This window comes from Hippopotamus amphibius, chromosome 3 (genome assembly GCF_030028045.1).
Source record: "Hippopotamus amphibius kiboko isolate mHipAmp2 chromosome 3, mHipAmp2.hap2, whole genome shotgun sequence".
Classification (NCBI taxonomy): Eukaryota; Metazoa; Chordata; class Mammalia; order Artiodactyla; family Hippopotamidae; genus Hippopotamus; species Hippopotamus amphibius.
Window position 1 is genome coordinate 50,292,294 of NC_080188.1, and position 23,669 is coordinate 50,315,962.

The following is a 23,669-nucleotide window of genomic DNA, read 5'->3' on the forward strand; positions in this document are numbered from 1 at the left end:
AAAAAGCTTCCTTTACTCCCAGAATTACACACTCCCCCTGTGTATTATCATAACACTCTCTACTTTCTTAGCAAAGCTTAGCACATTTTAATTCTTTATTTAATATGTATATTCTCTAAAAGACTGTATGAAAGGAGGGTTGTGCCTTAGTCAGAGCCTGGCTTAATGCCTATGCTTATCAAACGTTCTAGAAATGCCTTTCAACAAAGTGACATAAAGAACTACTAGGGCCACTAGCGTAACTGGCTCCTTGTATACTTTTACAAGGGAGACTAAATATTGGATATGGCTTATCATTCTAGAAAAAGAAGCCTGGCATAGTACCAGTCTTATAGATGGGTAAAATTAGCAACTTCCCTTTGGTGAAATAATGGGGGAGAAGACTGGGAACATAGAGGGAATTGCTCATGGAGAAGATACTGGCATTGAACTTCATTTCCTTCATAATTCTACAAAGGATATTCCAGAGATGTTGCCCTCCCTACTTACTTGCAGCAGGGGACCTCAAACTTTTGAACTCTTCATCTCAGAATATTGGCAACCAAATTGCATGTTGGAAGACTGTAGCATAGCTGATAGTAGGAAGGCGATCTTTCCCAAAAAATGCTTTACTCTTTTTTTGAAACTTTGTCGCCTTATTTCTTGGACATTTATGTCCACCTGTAAAAGTGATCCCATACTTTTTAGTGGATGAGTCATGTTGACAACATCTAAACCAATTAATCAATCTTTTAACATTATGAAAAGAGAGATGATCAGATAATGTGCCTTTTAATGAGATACAGTAGGGAGGTAAAACATATGATTTTTGTGATTTATTATTGCCAAAAAATAATTAAACATAAGCCTGATCAAACATTTTAGATCCACTACCCATTTTTCAGGAAATAAAAAGCAAAAAGGAGTGTGTTAAACAACACGATGGGAATGCATTCAGCAAAATCATGAATATGGAATTTTTTTAGGACAAATCACATGTATATGTGTATGAAATACATATGTATGACATAATCATGGATATCTGAACAATAAATAGGCTATTTAGGAACATTAAGAATTTATTGTTAGTTTTTTTCAGGTATGCTAATGCTATTGTGATTCCTCTTTTTGAAAAAAATAAAGGTTATTATTATTATTATCATTATTATTTTTGGCCATGCCACACGGCTTGTGGGTTCTTAGTTCCCTGACTAGGGATTGATCCTGGGCCACTGCAGTGAAAGTGCCAAGTCCTAACCACTGGACCGCCAAAGAATTTCTAAGAGTTATCTTTTAGATATAGATTTTGAAGAATTTATGCATGAAATGATATGACATCTGAAGTTTGTTTTAACATAATCCAATGGGGCTGGGATATTGTTGAGAGTATAAATAAAACAAGATTGGACATACGTTGATAATTATTTAATCTAGGACAGTGTACATGGTATAAACAATTCTCTACTTTTATATATGTTTGACAATTTCCATAATAAAAATATTTTTAAAAAAATTACTAAAATAGTGATCATACAGCTGAAATTTTTTCTTTTAGCTCCAAAGCAGCCGTCCCATTTTTCACAACTCTTCTTAGATCTGTTTTCTATTTCTAAAATTGTACTGTGATGAATAATGCTTTCCATAAGTACCCAAGTTTCTTTTCTATGTTAATGTTTACAACATTTTTCAGAAGCTTGTAAAGTTTCATCCACAGGTCAAAAATAATAGTTGGCTTTCACATTTCTGTAGCATGTAGCAAAGTGAGGAATGGAATCTAATTCTCCAGTATCTCAGAAATTACTACTAAATTATGAGCCAGATGACTCATATAAACACCCAAATCCTTCTGGCCTATCATATGAAATGAGAACTTGTTCTTGAGGATAACATCTGCTAGAGAGGCTTTTATATAATATCTGACAGCCCCAAGATTCTTTGAATGCTTGACAACTGCCATGGGGATATAACTGAGCAGAGCGGTGGAATAGCCAGCACTGGATTGATTCTTGCCCTCTTAGCCTCACCGTGAGTTACTTTTTGTTTCTCACAAGGAAGATGGTGTCACATGTGTCACTGAGAGGGAGCATGGGTTCTGAACTAGTTCTGCCACTGTAACTTTTATGGCCAGGGAAAGTTCCTTGTACTCTTTGAACTTTATTTGTAAAATGGTGATAATAATACCTTACCTCACAGAGTTGTTGATGGGGATTAAATGAGATGAGAGTATGTAAAATACCTGGAACAGTGTCTGCCATGTGTCTCAGTCATCATTACCTGGTCTTAGCTATTATCAGCAAAGAAGCTTCTTTCCTTAGTTTTTAAAACTTGTGTGCTTTACTATCAATTTTAATGAGTTGGATTCAAGTGTTTTTATACAGTCTCCTTTGAAAATAGAAAGTTAGATATCTTTCCATATATTTATGGAATGGCCTCACTGTCACTAATTAAGGTGACTTTAGAAGACAAATTTTGAAAATCAAATACTGTTGTTTAAGATGTCCTTTTCCAAAAATCTATGTGATCAGTTCAGTTAATTTGGTTTTGAGGGAATGTCTTTTGCAATCAGTTTATCTTGGAGGTGTAGTATTGATTTTGTCTCTCCAGCATTTATTTCGTCCTATTTTTAAAAATGGGAATCCCTTGTTTTCCTTTTGAGAACCACTCCTTCACATTTTTGGTCTATATAAGGGGTCAGTAAACTTTTTCTTAAAGGTAGTAATTAGTTTAGGCTTTGCAGACTATACGGTCTCTGTTGCAACTACTTAATTCTACCATTGTAGCAGGAAAGCAGGCATAGACAATACATGAGCAAATAGGCATGTCTATGTTCCAGTAAAACTTTATTCAAAAAAGCACGTAGCCGACTTGTGGACCTTGGTTTGCTGACCCCTGGTGTATGACATACAGATGAAATGACTTTCTCATTTTTTTTTACTTCAAGCATAGGGCACATGAGCCAGAACTGGCTAAAAAGCATATTTTATCCATCTGGTCACTGTGATAGGCTCATGATGGGCATTTGATAAGCTGGACCAATCAGAATTAGGCCCAGGGCTTTTGCTATTACTATTTTTTTTATTTTTTTTATTTTTTGTGGCACACGGGCTTAGTTGCTCCGCGGTATGTGGAATCTTCCTGGAGCTGGGATCGAACCCGTGACCTCTGCATTGGCAGGCGGATTCTTAACCACTGCGCCACCTAGGAAGCCCTGCTATTACTATTAAGGGAGGTGCACTCTCTCTTAATTGGGGTTGCTTAGTTGGTAGAATATATCCCTGAAGTTACTCATGGGCATCTTGTCACCAGAATGGGGAAGTCCACCTGGGAGTAGATCCAGCACAGAAGAACACAGAGCTGAGAAACAGATATGAGAACTGAGACCTTTTGTGTCAACAAGAGTTAGTTGTTTGTTTCAGGAAAACTTTGACAGGAAAGATAAAACTGTAAAACCAATAAATAAGTTTGCTGTTTGTGTCACGTGCTTTCTTTAAAATCTTCATAGTATAACATGATTTCAGGTTTATCTTTTGCTATATAAAGTTGGGGCTTTGACTTTAAATATATCTATAAGCTAGATCTATCTATGTCTATGTGGGTTAGACCCAGAATTATGAATTATTTTAGAAAAGTTTTGGTCCTGTAAGAGTTCATTTTCTTGCCCCATGGCCCATTTCCAAGAAATGCAGTGACTTTCTATTTAAGCAACATCCTGTTAGTCCTAAAATGATATCAATCCTAATTACTACCAGGATGGACAATTATCAAAGCATATGGGTCTACATTTAATTGGCCAAGAAAAAGAACTACAGTGCAGCCACTTTCCAGGCAGTGTGAATTCAAACTCACTGACACTTTTATTTTTGGGTTAGTGCAGACAGTAAAAAGCTGTGTATTTAGGTCACATTGTTTTGCTTTTGTTGAACTATACCTCAAAGCTTTGCTATTAGTTTACTGAAGGTCATTATTAGAAATAGCCCCAAGGAACTTGTTGCAGTTACTGGATGGATATCATTAAGGATTTATTCTCTACATCAGGCAGTGTCTTTTTAATGAGAATCCATGGGAAAAAATTCTTTCAAATCTCAGTGCCAGGAATAAATCTGACTTTTTTCAAATCAATTGAATAGTTTTAAAAAATCTTATGAATACCATTAATCATGAATTTTTTCTCTTTGAGCATGCATCCAAGGTACTTAGTGTTTAGCTGATGACTCGCTTCTTATAAAAGTATAGGATTTGCCAGCCATTATTTTTTCTTTTATCCTAATTTCCTAACTACTTTTAATTTATCACATAGCACTGTGAGACAGTGTGTCAATATCTACGTTGTGCTTCCTTGTTGATTAGTGAATAGTGAAATGTAGCCATGAAGGGAGAAAGGAACAACAAAAGGAAAGTGGGAGGATACCAGAGGCTGGCTTTTTTAAACAGCTAGCTCAGTGTTTGGCCTGGGTAGCCGCTAGGTGTCTTTTCTGGCACAGGAGAAGCCATGCATGTATTCGGGTTGTACTGCTTCTCAACATTTACAGGCTCTCAAAGAGACTCCATCTCTTTGGGGATGTCAGCCCTGGAGTTGAGAGCACCCACAGGATTCATGCTTCTCTGACTCTGGGGTTCTCCTTAGGGCTTTACCAGATGGAAAACTAGCACCTCACAGCCAGTGAGGTGGGGAGCTAACAGGCTCTATCGACAGATGGAGGACCCCAAGTGTGAATGAAAACAGCTTCAGCTTAAAAAGGAAAAACAATCTGAATCCAATCTATGTAAGCAAATACCCATATCAAACCAATTATCTAAAGGAATTGGTCCAATGGCTACCTTAGTGACTCCACGTAAGAGAGATTTACCTGTCCAACATTTTGTTAATGATTTGAATAGGCTATACCAGATTGAGAAAGAATGATGTTTTCCTCTTTTAACATAGAGTGAAGAGTTCCCTTTTGTTGTGAGTGGTGACAGGATAGTTTTTGACAGTTTGGGGCAAACAGAACTCTAGGCTAACTATTTCACCACACATTGTTTGGAAAACTTTAGGTATATGTCTACACTTATGATTTATCTGATTGTAAAGAAATAAATGTGTGGTAATTGGATCACATAGATAGATCATTGTTCGTGATTCAGGAATAGAACTGAAGTTATGAAGTGCTTGTCTCAAGTAAGTCTCCAGGTTGATCCTTTTATAACACTCCTATTTAAAAGTTTCCTGTTTCCAGAAATACTAGCGTTTATGCAAAGAGGATATTTCTAGCACTTGGTTTAGTTCTAGTTGTTAAATAATTTTTATAGGTTAATTCTACAACCTATTTATCATAATTATATAAATCTTATAAGAATTCATTTTTCTTAGGTTAACAGTTTATATTTGTTCTATCCAATGGAAAAAGAAAGTATTGACAAAATTATCACAGGTATTGTAACCTTTTCTTACTAAGCCTCTATTTGTTTCTCAGCTTAATAAGAAGTCCAGATATACATATTCCATTCCACTGACCACTATTTCGCATGTTTTGGGGGTTTTAAGTATCATAAAAATTGAAAAGTATTTCTTTTGGGGACTCTAATCTATTAATGTAAATATGCTTCAGATAAAAATCATGAATCTCCACCTTAATTTAGAAGGATCTCTAATATCAATTGAAATCACTTACAAAGTGCATTTTATGAGGAAAAATAGATTTTTCCCCCCTCAGGTTCAGACAATCTAAATTCCACCTTAACACTGATTTTTAAATACTAAAGAAATGATACATCTAACAGAAGGGTAATATATATTTGAAAAACTTTAATTTGAAGAACATTTTAAGATTTAATTAAAATCGTAATTATGTTAAGATTTTAGTAATACTACCAGTAGGCCTTTGACAGGGCAGAATTCTTTCGTTAAAACTGAGTGAAAATATTCAAAGTTGATTTTCCTATTGAAGACCCCCTACGTTTCCTTCCCGACGTTGGGAACAGGGACTGCGTGCAGCACAGTTTTAAAGGACCACACAAACAGAACCATGTCTGAGGTGGCAGAGGAGCTGCATCGCCATGGGACCCTTCTGCACGCGTGGTGACACTGTATCGGTCATAGTGGTGCATGGTCCGCCATCTGTCTGATAAAACAGCTCAGCGTGCCAAGTGTTATTGACAGGGAGATGGGCAGACTGCCTTCTTTGGGGGCGCTCTGGCTGACCCTTCCTCAAAGCTTGGCAAACTTTCACAGGTCTGCTTCTTCCAGGTAAAATACCATCAATCTGCCTGCCTCAGTTTTTCCCTTTTCTTAGGGTACGTGCAACATTCTTTCTGAAAGGAATGGTTATTAGCTTATTCCACTGATCTAAAAGGGTGGGGGTGCCTACATTGGGTCATGTAAAAGTGCCTTTTGTTTATAGCTAAAATTTACCAGATACCAGAGGGACATCTGATCAGCAATGGAGGTTAAAGGCATGATGGTTCTAGTGATTACTGCCAAGTTGGAAGGATGGTGAGGTAAGCAGTAAGCTGAATGCCCTCACATCTAGCTGTTCCCCACAGAGTAATATGCAAGTGTAGTTGGATTTCTAGAGGCAGCCAGTTTTCAGTGGTTGGGAAACAGATGTGGAATTTCAGACCTTCAGAGGAGGGTGCTCTTTTCTTGACAGTAACCTGTGATTTTTTTCTTTAAAAAAAATAGTTTTAGTGAGGTATTGGGTTGGCCAGAAATTTCATTTGGGTTTTTCTGTACCATCTTAAAAACCCAAATGAACTTTCTGGCCAATCCAATGTAATTTATATATCACAAAATCTCCCATCTTAAATATAGAATCCAATGATTTAAAACACTGTCACTATCACCTTCTACTTAGGTAGGCAATCTTCTCATCATGACAGTGTTTGATAATATGTTGTAGTTATGATTGTGTTATTCTGGTTTCTATTTGCTTTTTAAACTATTAGCAATTACTGAGGGCAGTTTTATATGATGATTGAAGATTAGCGAAAACAGAAACTTAAGTCTAAGCATTGCAGAAAAACTGGTTCAAGAATATGATCCTCAGATCTTTACTTCTAAACTTCATGTGTAGTCCCATTTTCCTTGTCATGACAAAATATGTGCAGTTTATTTGGTGCCATAATTTGGAGTATTATACTCCCTGTTTCCACAGATCAGCAAATCAATTCATCATATACGTGTAAGATAGAACCTGTGTTGCCAATTTAATGTGTATGTGGGGTTTGCACTTTAAAAACATCTTTTTAAAGTCTCTGCAGGATCCCAGTTTGTGAAGTCTGTATCCTAGGCAACTTCAAAGCTTTCTAAGGAATATGCCAAGTAGACAGCTGCTGTAGCTACTACCAAAGAACAAATCTTTTTCACCTTGGCATCTGGGTTTTCCATTTGTTGGCCAAAAGAAGCACAATTTCAGTATTGTCTTTAGCCATCCAATAAATACCAGTGGATAAAAGCCATTGGGATTACTGGTGAAGAGCAGTTGTTTGTTAAATGCCATAAAGGCTTGTTATTTTGGCCTTTAACATGTGTTCAAGTGTTTTCTGAGTAAAAAAATATGATAATCCATGTTATTTAACTGAGATTTTCTGTGAGTTCCTTCCTCCTCTTCTTCTAGCCCACTAAACCTCTGATGGAAAGGTATGCTATAATTTTAAAATTATGGTTACTTAAAACTTGAAATAAATCATGGAATGAGATTCCAAAGTACAACTTGGATGGCCATACACTAAATAAAACTAATTTATGGAAATTTAATATAATAAACAGAGAACATGGGGAAGATATATTAAGGACATTAGAAAAGACTCATCTCAATTTTTCCCTTTAAAAAATCACCTAGAGTACTATGAAGTGTATTAGCCCAGGTTACCTAGAAAACAGAGGTTGAGACAAAGCTGATGTGCTATTGGGGAGTGCAACCCCAGGTAATAAGAGTGAAGGAAAAAGGGAAATGAGATAGGGAGGAAGGAAGGCAAATAAAAATCATTTGTTAACTAGTTGGCTACAGATTCACAAAAAACATGGCCAGCTGTTCAGTCATGAGCGGATTTGTCTCCTGAGATGATGTCTGGAATCCCTGTACCTTAGAATAATGATCAAAAGGAGAAAAAGAATGGGTTTATTTGTCAGCTCCTGGTTGCTCCTGTATCTCTCTTGGTCAGAATTCACATTAAGGACACTTATGTCATTATAATTCTGTGTTGTGTCACCTGGCCATTAGGGCATCTGCTGGGGAAATCCAGGCCATACGTCTCTTAGTGTGATCCGGTTGAGTTGGACAGGAGTAGGTAAACTTGCTGTGCTTTCTCCCATGACAGGGGCCATAGAGGTGTTCCTAAGTCCAGAACCACTCTGGGGATGATTGAGAGAGTGGTATTAAGTTAAAGGTGACAGTGGCAGCTGCTGGGATTCCCTTGATCAAGTACACGAGATCTGGGAGTTAGGTAGTATGAAATAAATCTAGGGAGTCGCAGAGCTGGATTCAGTATAGAATGTTATTCACTTTGTAGAAATGCAATTTGTACGCATCATTAACATTTCAGGAACCAACTATTTTGGTTGTCTGTTATGTCCTCAGTGAGAGATGGTCAGAAGTACCAATATATTAATTCACGTGCTTTGTTAATATCTGGGCTAGACGATCGAGGACTTGAAAGGCATAGAAAACCAAGACTGGTAACAAGGAAATCTGATGGATTTCTTGGAATGGGCACAAACCGTGAAGATATTTGTTTCCAATGTTAATATCCACCAAAGGGCTCCATCTTAACAGTCAGGTAGACAAGATGACATGTTCTGTGGTGGTCAATCAGCTTCTTTCCCCGGCTGTTCCACTGCTTCTTTAATGGGTCCATGAACAAAGTAGCCATGATATCAGAGATGGAGGCTGTGCATGGGCTCAGCGTCACAGTGACCCCTTACCGAGGCTGACCTGATGAATACAGCTGCTGAGTACCTAATCTGCTGATAGCAGAGACCAGTATTGAGCCCTTGACATGGTACCATTTCTCATGGTTACCAGCTAGACCCTCGGCGGCAGATTAATTACATTGGATGTCTTCCGTCATGAAGGGGCAGAGATTTGTCTCTTGGAAAGGACATATTTTGAATATAGATTTGCCTTTCCTGCCTGTAAAGTTTCTTCCAGCACTGGACTAACATAATGACTTGTCCTCTTCATGGCATTCCATACAGGATTCTGTCTGAGCAAGGGCTCATTTGAAAGCAAAATAAATGTAATGATGGGCTCATGCCGATGGAGTTAACTGACATGACCACATCCCCCATCACTCAGAAGTGGCTGACGTAACTGAAAGGTGAAATGGCTTACTAGACCAGTCAGTTATAGTGTGAGTTGGGAGACAATATGCTGAAAGGATGGGGTTCTGTTTTACATGATGCATTATATTCATTCAGAGACCATTATATGAGGCTATCTTTTCTATAGCCAGAATACATGGGTCTGGGAAACAAGGGATAGATTTGCAGTGCTCTTCTCAAAATAACATATAATAACCTACTCACAGAAGTTTTACTTCTGTCCCTAAAACTGTGAGCTATGCTTCTTTGTAGACCTTAATCACCAAAGAGGTTAAGGTTAAGGGGTGAGGGGCAGGGAATGCTTCCATTTGGTGGCATAATAATGATTCCCCTGAATCGGAAGATGGGACTGCCACTTATCATTTGGGGATCCTTAATCTACTGAAAAAAATAGGTCAAAAGAAAAATGGGTGTTACTTTTCTGCTTGGGGTGATTAATTCCAATTATCAAGGGGGAAGTTGGGTTGCTGCTACACAATGAGGGTAAAGAGGCCAATGTTTGAAATTCAGTGCTTTTCTGGGGTGTCTCAGTATTTTCATGCTCAGTAGTAAAATTCAGTGGAAAACTACAGCAATTACAGGGGCAGGATGATTGAGGTCTCAGACTCTTTGGGACTAGAAGTTTAGGTTACTCTGCCAGGTAAAGAAATGTAATCAGCCGAGGTTCTGGCTAAGGGCAAGGAAAATATGGAATGGATAGTGAAAGAAGTCATAAATATCAACTACAGTCTAACGGTGAGTTGAAGAAACAAGGACATGGTATCTTTGTATATTCTCTTTGCTTATAACATTTTTACACACTGACCATTTTCTTCTCTCTTGTTTCCATTTAATTTCATATAATAGTCAGTGGAGATTATAATTTAGTCTTTAAGTAACAGCATATTTGGTGGAATTATGACAGAACTTGAGGAATAATTGTTAAGGCCAGCAAGGGATACAATGACTATTAGGAGAATGCCTCTTCTCGTTTTGGGGAAAGGGTAAAAAATCATCACTTGTAAGTAGGATAGCTGAATCTTGTTAGGTGGAAATATAGAGCTCTATTATTGTTGTATGGAAGTTCAAATGTGTTAGAAGGGTGCATATGGAAACTGAGTAGCCAGAGATGGTCTGATGGTCTTTGACAATGATCAAGTTTTGCTTTTCAGCTCCAAATCTGCCCTTCATTGCCTGCTTTGCAGTAATGGAGATGGAGCCTATAAGCATTTGTCTTTTGCAGCAGATACAATATTAAAACTTGTCGGTAGAGGGCACTGGAGGAACATTGCAGGAAGAAGGGTCTTCCCTCCCTGGTTCTAATGTGGCTCCATATGCTGCTTCTTGCTCCTAATGCCTGGCTGCCAGTGGCACATGTGGGACACATCTAGTGGTACTCATTCCCATTGAGCTTCAATGGCCATCCTGTGGAGGGCTTCTTGGCAAGGTACATAGGCACCCACAAAGGTAAAGTCCCAGTGAGTTTTGTTAACACTCCAGCTGTCATATTTCACAACAGTGGTTCACCTGGACCTTAGAGTGGCATTTCCTGCTTGTTAGTTCCAACCATAGTTCCCTGCTTGCCAGTCTCAGCCCACCTGCACTCGGGAAGGTATTTCTGGCTTGACCGTTTTGTCTTCCAACTTCAGCTCACTTGAAACCTAGAGGGGTGTTTCCTGATTATCTAGCAGTCATGGATCAGTCTGGCCTGGAAAAACTCAGTGAACTTCTCTGGGATTCAGTGGTTTCCAACAATACCTTTTCTGATGGGGTCTGAACTCAGATTTAGAGGATACTCTTCTAAATTTAGTCCTTCACTGAGTATTCTCCCTCAGCCCCAGAGGGAGAATTTAGTATTTTTATCCCATTACAGTAATTATGTTTATAATCTTTATATTAAACTGTCCCTGTTGGAATTACTTTGTGTTTCATCCTTCTGTCATGACTGATACACTACCTATCTGTGAGATTTGAAAGAAATTTTGTATGTCTAGGAGATTTTATTCCAGATATCTTAGTGCATATTACTCAATTTGGGATTCAGTTCTTAGTCTTGAATATGAAGTATCGTCAGGGATACAGTAGAACTACAGACTACATGGTAGTTAAAGTATTAATGTTATAGGAGCCACCAGGGTGGGTTACCACTGGCCTGTGAGATGGTGTTTAGGTAGGAGAGAAGGTTAAAATTCCCTTTAGCCATTTTAATTATAGATTAGAATTAGGATTTGGATAGTTTGATTCCTACTGCTTACTAGATCTATTTAATGATGGGATTTCCTCTAGTTAGGAACCTCAGGGGTCAAGTGTTTTTTTAGGTTACCCAAGTCATTTTATGGAATTTGATCAAGTTGGAAATCTCTGGGCAGTGTTCTGAGATTAACGCAGGACTCTTTCTGGTGTACAAATGGTTGAGAGAACGCTCAGGAGCACAACCGACCATGAAAGGCAGTCTCAGGTTCTGAAGACTGTGGGACCCCTCCACTGATCTTCATATCATGGTCTTAGTTGGAAAGGGGCTACCTTGATGGTTATTCATGCCTAGAGAAGCTTCAAAGAAGATGAAGGTGGTGCTCCCTTTACCATTATGTTTAAAAGATCTTGACAAAATTGTCAGTGGAAACAGACAGAAAATATACAGTTAATGTCCTTCCCCCGTCAGAGACACTTACATCAATAATGTTTGAAAGATGGGTAATTGGGAAGTAACAATCTTTCAGACTATCTTGTTCTTTTTTTTTTTAGTTGCATGTTCCCCACCCTTCCTCTCACCACTAAACTATCAGCTACATGAGAGCAGATGTCTTTTCTGTCTTATTCAAGCACTGCATTTCTTGTCTGCTTATTGTCTTCTCTTTGAGACAAGTTCACGAATATCCCACCAGTCCTGCTTCATTAGGCTACTTACAATAGTACTAAACCATGAGACTTCAGTATATGTCTGTTGAGTGAATGACAGATATATTGCCCAACTTTGCATTTCATTAACTTTATCTATTATCTCTTTAACTTAGTATTTCTCCATTACCTGCTTCCTAGTAAAATATTATTTGGAGCACTGAAATTGTGATAGTTGTTAATGGTCCTATCGCTATGACTTTTCCAAGACAGAATTTTTAAATTAATAATTTTACTCTTCCATTTAAACATTCTATTGTTGCTCTTTAAAAAGATAATTTAGGCAGTTTTTTAGAAAGGCTCCAAATAGTAATTTAAAAGAATCTTTTAGAATACAATTAAAGATTTAACCTAAATGGACATTTAAAAAGAAAAATTTAGTGATATCTTTAGGGAAAAAGAAAGAGTACTCCATTTTTGAAAAGTAAGTAGCAATTAAAATTTTAAAACAGATTTATTTAACATACTTTGAAAAATGTAATTAAATTCATCAATTGAACTTGCTTACTTCTGTTCCTGAGGCAGTTTACAACAGGGTACTAATAATCACAGCATGTGCTAAATAGTGAGCTATGCACTTACCATGTATTCTTTCATTTAATAAATTAGTATACTTGTCTAAAGAATGCAAAAAGACCTTGAATGTGACTAAACCCACTAATCACTGGTTTATAAATTTATGAGATTCACCTAGAATACAAATTCCTTTTATCTAGAAATTTGTTTGTTTTTCCTAATCCATCAGAATCACACTCTCAAGGCCCTGTAGGTGCTGCCTGAGTGACTGGGGCCCAGTTTTGGTTTCTTGAGGCAGAGGTAAGGCAAGAAGATTCCCACAGAAGGTCATGGGCTCCAGAGATCTGGAGTCACAGTCAAGTCAGGGGTATGAGAAGGTTCAAACACCAACTGTGCTGTTGCAGAAGTAAAACTTGAGGCTCTGATACTAAAGCCAGGTGTTCACAGGTGAGTATGAGTTAGAAAGCAGTGAAAAACAGATGGTGAAAATGTTCAGGGGATATTTGGATTGATTTTTGCAGCTATCCATAGGTGTTTCGATAGTTCATCTTAATAGGTCTAGGAGAGAGTGATGGTTTATCTGGCTTAGGAAGACATACACAGGAAAGATCATTACTAGATCTGTATAGTAAACATTTGATTGTTCACTTGGAAGTCTATTATTTTTTCCAAATTTTTTTTGTCATCACTGAATTTTGGGGAATTTCATAACCTCCCCCTGCCACCTTCTCTGCCAATTTTTCATTCCAGTTTTCCCGGGTGTGGCTTTCTCACAATCTTTTCTATCCCAATTCCTTTTTCATTTACCATATTCTCCCAAACATCAACTTCATAGGAAATTGAAACCCAAGAGTAGTTGTTATAGGAGACAACACTTAATGACTTGGAACCAAAGAATCTGAGAATAAGAAGGGACCTTACCGGATCATTTATCCCAATGCTTTACTTTTAAAAATCCACTCATTCAGTACTATTCATTGAGCACCTAAAATGTATCAGACCCTCTTCTAGAACTAGGAAAATAAAGGTGAACAAAAGAGACTGAATATTTGTCTTCATGGGAGATACGCTTGAGGAGATAGGTAATAAACAGAAAAATATAGAAATGTAGTATACATTATAGGTAAATGCTACATAAAAAATAAAGACAAGAATGATGTAGAGAATGATGGAAGGAAGGAAACTGATTGAGAAAGGCCTCTCTAAAAAGTGAAATTTGATCAGATAACTAAATAAAGGGAGAAGAGATTCATGTTGCAGCTGTGAGGGAAGTACGTCTGAGGAAAAGGCAACAAATACAGCAATGTGGGGCAAGGAAACATTTGAGGATCGGAAAGGGGGCCCGTGAGGCTGAAAAGGAGTGAGAGAAGTGGAAAGAGAAGACATTAAAGACAAAGGAGCCAGATCACACAAGGCCTCAAAGGCCGTGGTGCAGGATTCAAAATTGATTTGAGTGCAGCAGGGAACCATTAAACTATGTTTGTCAGGGGAAACATGTGACATATACTTTTTTTTTTTTTTTTTTTTTTTTTTTTTTTATTTTATTTTATTTTTGACATATACTTTTTAAAAGTACATATGAATGAAGAATGTACTGAAGAGGGCAAGAAAGAATGCAAGAAGACCAGTTAGGAGGCTCCTGAAGTTGTCAAAGTAAGAGATGCTGACAGCTGGGAAGAAGACAGTCACAGTAGAAGTGGTGAGAAGTAGTCAGACTTGGAATATATTTTGAAGTTAAAGTCAACAGGACATTTGGTTGACTCTGTAGGGAGTGTAGTGAGGATAAGAGAGGAGTCAAGTGTGCCTGTAAGGTTTTGGACTTGCGTGGCAGGATGTATAACATCTATTGAACTGGGAAAGACTTAAGAGATCATCATGTTTTGGTGGAAAACCCAGTAGTTCTAGTTTGGATGTCTCGTAGACATTCAAGCAGAGTTATCAAATAGGCAATGAATATAAAAATGTGGAGTTCAGAGAAAGTCCAGGATGGAGTTACCAAGTTGTAGAATCTGTGGTATATTAATAGTATTTAAAGCCATTGAACAGGATGCGATCACCCAAGGAATAAGTATAGAGAAGAGGCTGAAGACTGAGTTCTATAGCACACCAACATCTAGCAGTGAAAAAGAAGAGAAACCAGCAAAGGAAATTTAGAAGAAGTGGTCAGTGAAGTAGGACGAAAACCAGTCAGGCTTCTAGAAGTGAAGTGAAAGTGTTTGAGAGAGAGAAGAAGGAGAACAAAAGTTAGGTTATCCGGCATGGTGAGAAATATGTTGTTGGTGACCTTAACATAAGTCATTTCAATGGAGGAATGAAAGTCGACTAGAGAATATTCAAGAAGAAATAGGAAGTGAAGAAATACTTTAAAAAATAGGGGTGGTAGCTATAGGAGATGTCAACTCTAATAAATGTTTTATTTATTTTTTTAAACTGAGGGATATTAGAAAATATGCTGACAAGAATAATCTGTCATAGCTAGGCTTTTGAGTTTGAGAGGAGGACACATTGTCAGACTTTTGTTTGTCAAAATAGATGAGCTTTGTGTTAGGAGAGGAGGTAATTTTCTGTTGACATCTCCATTAGAATCAATAGCATTGGATATGAATAGCTCTAGATTCTCTCTTTTAAGGCAAATAAATAACTTCCCATGGCTTGCTCTGCCTAACACAGATTCCCAGGCATCTAGGCACGTGGCAGGCGTGGCAGACCTGCCATGCAGTGTTCTGGTCCTGTGTGATGGATTGGTGGGTTTTGATAAATGACCCATGCCAGGCAGCACCATTAGAGCTGACTGACTCTGGCAAGATTAATTGTTTTAGATTGTACAGACATCTTTCAAGAGGGAAGTATTTCTGTTTATCTACCTTCTGTCCATCACAAAAGAGTCCTTTGTAGCTTGTCATAATCCATAAGGAGGAACAAAACATTTTCATACCTATCAAGGATGCTTTCAACTATTTCCTCAGTTCCTTTTACATCTTCGGTGTCACTAAAAATATATTGATTTTCTTTTGTAATTGTTAAGCTTTCATTCTGAGTTATCCTTAGCACCACCTAAGAGTGAAAATTAAAATGAAAAGGTCTGAAGAGCAAAGTATGTCATGGATCAGTCTAGTTTGTAGAGCGTGGCAATTATCGTATTGTAAATACTTGTCTATGTGTCTTAGCTCCCTTGAGAGATACCGTAGTGCCTGAAATGTATTAAGTATTCAATAAATGTTGGTTAAATTAATTTATGAGTGAGATACATAGCACTATTTTAGGATTAATGGGACTTTAGAGGAATATTAAAAAGACTGACCATTTTCTTAGAAGAAACAAATTGATAAAGAAACTATATTTCCAAGTGACATATATTCTACTTATTTATTACTCAAACATTTATATAGAGATTATTTTATGATGGGCACTGTACTCATTGCTTTACAAATATTAACTCATTTAATTTCTTAAGTTGGCATTGTCACCATTTTACACATGAGGAAATTGAGGGATGGAGAAATTAAGGTTACACAGCTCACAAAGGGCAGATCTGAGTTTCAAACCCAAGCAGTCTGACTTCAGGACTCTAAATTCAACCATATGATTTTGCCAAATCATAATGTTTGGCAGTTTATTTAATGTAGAATATTTTTGAGAATAAATTACTCTTGACCAGGAGTAAACTATAAAAAGAATACTGCATTTAGAACTACTTTGAGATTTGAAAGATTCATGATTTGGGGTCCACAAGACTAATAGATACTGCTTGTTGTACACTTACTCTTGTCAGGTGTCATATTAGGTTCTTTACATATCTTACCTTAAACTCATAAATGATAAATCTGAGCGATAGGAGTTATTACCCCATTTCAAAATAATGAAATTAAGGTGTGAGTGGAGGAACAGGAAATCAAACCCACATATGTCTTACTGCAAAACCACAGCTCTAGGGACCAGGCAGAGAAAATAAAAGAATGAACTTGAATAAGTCAACTTCATTGAGAAGATAGAGTCAACTAGGTTGAATTGTAGTGTTTTTCAAAGTTGGGGTTGAATTTAAGGTTGTTTTATGTAAAAACTCCTTTTCAAAACATCTAAATATAAAAATTTCCAGGGTTTTTAGATTTATGTTTTGGTCAGTAATTTTATTTTAATTCAAGTAGAAAACCATGGAGAATGTAAAGGAAAGAAGTGATCAGTATCAATAATAAAAATGCAAGTATTCTGGGCACAAAAATAATTCATTGTTTTTTGCTTCTTAAGGAAATTCACTGTTACTTGGAATCAAGATTTTTGGGTTCCATCTTCTCTTGTTCACCTACAGTTCTATCATAGTTGTAAGAAAATAATAACTGGCCTTTAACCTACCATAGCCAGCTGCCATGTAAAGTACGTGCACTGTGTAATTTAATCTTTACGACAACCCTATCGGTTAGATAGTATTATTATTTCATTGATTAGAAACTGAGGTCCAGAGAAATAATCACTTACCTAAATTCACTCAGATAATAGGTGGCAAAGGTGAGATATTAACTATGGTCTATATGACTCTGAAATTCATTAAGCATAGTCATTGTAAATTATAGTAACCAATTATAACTGCTTAACTCTTTAGAAATCACCTCTATATCCTTTATCACATACGATATGTGAGAAAGGCAAGTCAGATAAAAGGAAGGCCATAAAGATCTTGAATTAAGAAAAGCTTTTTAAAAAAAATGCACTAAAGACTATATTAAAGTACAAACTTCTGTTCATCAAAATATAAGAAGAAATGAAATGAAAATGTACACCACAGAATGGGATAAAATAATCTCAAGATCTATAACCAACAAAGGAAAAGACTCTTCAAAATTAATGGAAAAAAGGCAGATAACCCATTATGAAATGAGAAAAGACTTTGACAAGCACTCACTACCTGAGGATATCCACAGGCCAATGAGTATATGAAAAGGTGCTCAAATTGATTTCCATCAGGAAATGCAAATTAACTTCACAATACGGTACCCTTTTGGCTAAAATAAAAAGGTGAAGATACAGAGCAACTAGGGTACTCATACACCGCTGGTGGGAGGATAAATTTCAGATATTTTGGAAAGCTATTTGACAGTTATTTACTAAAATTGAATATATATGCATACATACCCCATGACCCTTCTGGCAACCACCTGTTTGTTCTCTATATCTATGACTCTGATTCTGTTTGGTTTATGTTTGTTCATTCTTTTCTGTTTTTTGGGTTCCACATATAAGTTAGATGGTATGGTACTTGTCTTTCTCTGACTTATTTCACCTAGAATAATACCTTCTAGATCCATCCATGTTGTCACAAATGTCAAGGTGTCATTTTTTTGGCATGGCTGAGTAATATTCCATTGTGTATATATGCCATATCTTCTTTATCTGTTCATCTATTGATGGACGCTTAGGTTACTTCCCTATCTTGGCTGTTGTAACTAATGCTGCAGTGGATGCTGGTAGGCGTATATCTTTTTGAATTGTTATTTTTGTTTCTTTGGGTAAATTCCAGAAGTGAAATTGCTGGATCATATGGTAGTTCTATTTTTAATTTTTTGAGGAAACCTCCGTACCATTTTTCACAGTGGCTGCACCAATTTACAATCCCACCAAAAGTGCACCAGGGTTCCCTTTCCTCCATATGCTGGCCAACACTTGTTATTTGTTGTCTTTTTGATTGTTGACATTCTGACAAGTGAGGTGATGTCTCATTGTGGTTTTGATTTGCATTTCCCTGATGATTAGTGATGTTGAGTATCTTTTCATGTGCCTTTTGATCATCTGTACATCTTCTTTGGAAAAAAATGTCTACTCAGATCCTCTGCCCATTTTTAATCAGGTTTTTTGTCTTTTGATGTTGAGTTGTATAAGTTCTTTATATATTTTGGATATTAAACCATTATCAGTTATATCATTTGCTAATATCTTCTCCTATTCAGTAGGTGGCATTTTCATTTTGTTGGTGTTTTCCTTCACTGTGCAAAAGTTTTGTAGATTGATGTAGTCTCATTTGTTTATTTTTGCTTTTATTTCCCTTACCTGAATAGACAAATCCAAAAAAAAAAAATATTGCTGAGACTGATGTTGAAAGAGCATACTGCCTATGTTTTCTTCTAGGAGTTTGATAGTTTCAGGTCTTACTTTTAAGTCATTAATCCATTTTCAGTTTATTTTGTATATGGTGTAAAAGTAGTACAGTTTGATTCTTTTGCATGTAGCTGTCATTTTTCCCAACATCATTCACTGAAGATACTTTCTTTTCCTCATTGCTTGTGCTTGCCTCTTTTGTCAGAGATTAATTGACCATATAGCATGGCTTTATTTCTGGACTCTCTATTCTGTTCCATTGGTCTATATGTTTGTTTTTGTGCCAGTAGCATACTGTTTTGATCACTGCAGCTTTGTAATATTGTTTGAAATTAGGCAGCATGGTACCTCCAGTTTTGTTCTTCTTTCTCAATATTGTTTTGACTATTCGGAGTCCTTTGTGTTTCTATACAAATTTTAAAATTCTTTATTCTAGTTCTGTGAAAAATGCATTCATTTGGTATTTTCATAAGAACTGTATTGAATCTGTAGATTGCCTTGCGTAGTATGGTCATTTTAACAATATTAATTCTTCTAGTTCATGAACACAGAATTTCTTTCCATTTATGTGTATTGTCTTCATTTTCTTTCATCATTGTTCTATAGTTTCATAGGACAGTGCTTCACCTCCTTGGTTAGATTTATTCCTATGTATTTTATTCCTTTTGATGCAGTTGTAAATGAGACTGTTTTCTTAATTTCTCTTTCTGACAGATAATTGTTAGTGTACAGAAATGCATTAGATTTTTGCATACTGATTTTGTATCCTGTGACTTTACTGAATTCATTTATTACTTCTAATAGTATTTTGGTAGCATCTTTACAATTTTCTTTATATAGTATCATGTCATCTGCAAACAGTGACAGTTTTACTTCTTCCTTTCCAATTTGAATCTCTTTTCTTTCTTTTTCTTTTTTTCTTTTTTCTCTGATTGCTGTGGTTAGGACTTCCAATACTTAAGTTGGATAAAAGTAGTGAGAGCGGGCATCCTTGTCTTGTTCCTGATGTTAGAAGAAATGCTCTCAGCTTTTCACCATTGAGCATGATGTTGGCTGTGGGTTTGTCATATATGGCCTTTATTAAGTTGAGGTATGTTCCCTCTATACTTGTTTTTTTGAATGTTTTTTTTTTCCTCTCTCATTTTATTACAAAGAAGTTTAACAGTATAGAAAAGTCACATGAACTTGCTGAATGTGTTGAGTGTTTTTATCATAAGTGATGCTGAATTTTATCAAAAGCTTTGTCTATTGAGATGATCATATGATTTTTATTCTTGCATTTTTTGATATAGTGTATCACATTGACTGATTTGAGGATATTGAATAACCCTTTTGTCTCTGGCATAAACCCCACTTGATCATGGTGTATGAGACTTTTAATGTATTGTTGAATTTGGTTTACTTATATTTTGTTGAGGATTTTTGCACCTATGTTCATCAGTGATACATTGGACTGTTATTTTCTTTTTTTGTGATATCTTTGTCTGGTTTTCATATCAGGGTGATGATGGCTTTGTAGAATGAGTTCAGAAGCATTCAATCCTCTTCAGTTTCTTGAAATAGTTTGAGAAGGATACGTGTTGACTATTCTTTAACTATTTGGTAGAACTTATCTGTGAAGCCATCTGGTCCTGGACTTTTGTTTGTTGGGAGTTTTTAAATTACTGATTCAATTTCATTACTGGCAATTCATCTGTTCACATTTTCTATTTCTTTCTGATTTAGTCTTGGGAGATTGTATGTTTCTAATAATTTATCTCTTTTAGGTTGTTCATATTATTGTCATATAATTTTTCATAGTAATCTCATGATCATTTGTATTTTTGTGGTGTTGGTTATAAGTTCTCTGCTTTTACTTCTGATTTTATTGATTTGGGCCCTTTCTGTTTTTTTTCTTGATGAGTCTGGCTAAGGGTTTATCAGTTTTGTTGATCTTTTCAAAGAACAAGCTCTTAGTTTAATTAATCTTTTCTATTTTTTTCTCTTATTTTATTTATTTCTGCTCTAATCTTTTTTTTTTTTCCTTCTACTCACTTTCAGTTTTGTTTATTCTTCTTTTTCTGGTTCCTATAGGTGTAAGTTTAGGTTGTTTATTTGAGATTTTTCTTGTTTCCTTCTGTAGGCTTGTATTGTTATAAACTTCCCTCTTAGAACTGCAGTAAAACCTCGGATTGAGAGTAACTTGTTCTGCGAGTGTTCTGCAAGACGAGCAAATGTTTCTAATAAATTTTAACTTGATAAACAAGCGATGTCTTGCAATATGAGTAGTATGCGATGCCAAACATCACATGACCACAACTGAGCCAATGGAGCTGACCACTGACGAACTGATGGATCTGCATTGCCAGCAACAGCAAGAGTTTATGGAGGAGATCTCATCTGCAGAGGAAGAGGAGAAAAAAGGCAGAAGAATCCCTCACTTCAAATGAGATTAGGGAGATGTTTAAAATGTGGGAAACAGTGCAGAATTTTGTAGGAAAGCACCACCCAAATAAGGCTGTAGCAGTGTGAGCGATGAATCTGTTTAATGACAATGCAATGCCACATTTCCACAAAATCCTCAAAAGGAGGCAAAAACTAGTGTCATTGGATAGGTTCCTTGTTAAAGTTGCATGAAAAGAAAAAGATTCCATTGAGCCAATAAATAGCAGTGGTTCCCTTAGTGATAGTGAAAGTCGTCCTACACAATAACCCTCCTCTCTCATCTCCCTTACACCAGCCATGAAGGTTTTAAAAGGTAAATGCAGGTTAATTTGTTTATTTTTCTTTATATTTTGTATTTTCTTTTTCTTTATATTTTGTATTTTCTTTATTATTTTGTATTATATTACTGTATTGTAATCATTTCCATATGCATATTTTTGGGTTGTGGAATGAAGCATCTGAGTTTCCATTATTTCTTATGGGGGGAATTCACTTTGATATACAAGTGCTTTGGATTACAAGCATGTTTCTGGAATGAATTATGCTAGCAAACCAAGGTTTTACTGTACTTTTGCTGTAGCTCATAGATTTTGGGTCATTTGTTTTTCCATTTTCTTTTGTCTCCAGGTATTTTTTTATTTTCTCTTTGAGTTTTTTCAGTGACCCATTGATTGTTTAGTAGCATACTGTTTAGTGTCCACCTGTTTGTGTTTTTTGTAGTTTTCTCCTTGGAGTTGATTTCTAGTCTCATAGTGTTGTTGTAGGATAAGATACTTGATATGATTTAAATGTTCTTAAATTTATTGAGACTTGTTTTCTGGCCTAGCATGTGGTCTGTCCTGGAGAATTTTCCATTTGCAATTGAAAAGAGTATGTATTCTGCTATATTTGGGTGGAATTTTCTGTATATATCTATTAATTCAATCTGGTATAATGTGTTATTTAAGGCCTGTGTTTTCTTACTGATTTTCTGTCTGGATGATCTTTACATTGGTATAAGTATGGTGTTAAAGTCCTTTGATATTATTATATTACTGTCAGTTTCTCCCTTTGTGTTTATCAATATTTCCTTTATGTTTTTTGCTACTCCTGTGTTGGGTGCATGTATACTTGCACTTGCTATATCTTATTTTGAATTGATCCTTTTGTCATTATGTAATGTCTTTCTTTGTCTCTTGTTAGTCTTTGTTTCAATGTCTATTTTTGTCTGACGTAAGTATTGTTATGCCAGCTTTCTTTTTATTTGTATTTGCTTGGAATACCTTTTTCCATTTCTTCACTTTCAGTCTGTATGTGTCTCTCGATATGAAGTAGGTCTCTTATAGGCAGCATATATATATATAGCAAGGGGGCTGACCTAGGCTCCTTTCAAACTGCTATCTTTTTTTTCCTTTCAATCTTTATTGGAGTATAATAGGTCTACACTGTTGTGCCAGTTTCCACTGTACAACAAAGCGAATCAGCTGTATTTATACATATGTCCCCATATCCCTTCCCTCCCACCCTCCCTATCCCACCCCTCTAGGTCATCACCAGTCATTGAGTTAATCTCCCTGTGTTATGCAGTTGCTTCCCAGTAGCTACCTATTTTACATTTAGTAGTGTATTTTTGTCAATGCTACTCTCTCACTTTGTCCCAACTTCTCCTTCCCTTCCTCCCTGTGTCCTCAAGTCTATTCTCTACATCTGCGTCTTTATTCTTCCCCTGTGCCTAAGTTTATGAGTACCATTTTTTTAGATTCCATATATATATATATATATATATTAGCATACAGTATTTGTTTTTCTCTTTCTGACTTACTTCACTCGGTAGGACAGACTCTAGGTCCATCTACCTCACTACAAATAACTCAATTTCATTCCTTTTTATGACTGAGTAATATTCCATTGTATATATGTGCCACATCTTCTTTATCCATTCATCTGTCGATGGGCATTTAGGTTGCTTCCATATCCTGGCTATTGTGAATAATGCTTCAATGAACATTGTGGTACATGTATCTTTTTGAATTATGGTTTTCTCCATGTATATGACCAGTAGTGGGATTGCTGGGTCATATGGTAGTTCTATATTTAGTTTGAGGAACCTCCATACTGTTCTCCTTAGTGGCTATATCACTTTACAGTCCCACCAGTAGTGCAGGAGGGTTCCCTTTTCTCAACAGCCTCTCCAGCATTTATTATTCCTAGATTTTTTGATGATGGCCAATCTGACTGGTGTGAGGTGATACCTCATTGTGGTTTTAATTTGCATTTCGCTAGTGATTAGTGATGTTGAGCATCTTTTCATGTGTTTGTTGGCCATCTCAAACTGCTATCTTTATGCTGTCACTCAGAGCATGTATGATTTTGCACATGCCATTTAAGAGTGGTGTCTCTCTTTCCTATAACCCTCCTGCCCTCCCAAACATAAACCCTGCTGGTTTTCAAAGCCAGGTATTCTGTGGGCTTGTCTTTCCAGTGAAAGACTTCCAGGCTGGGGAAT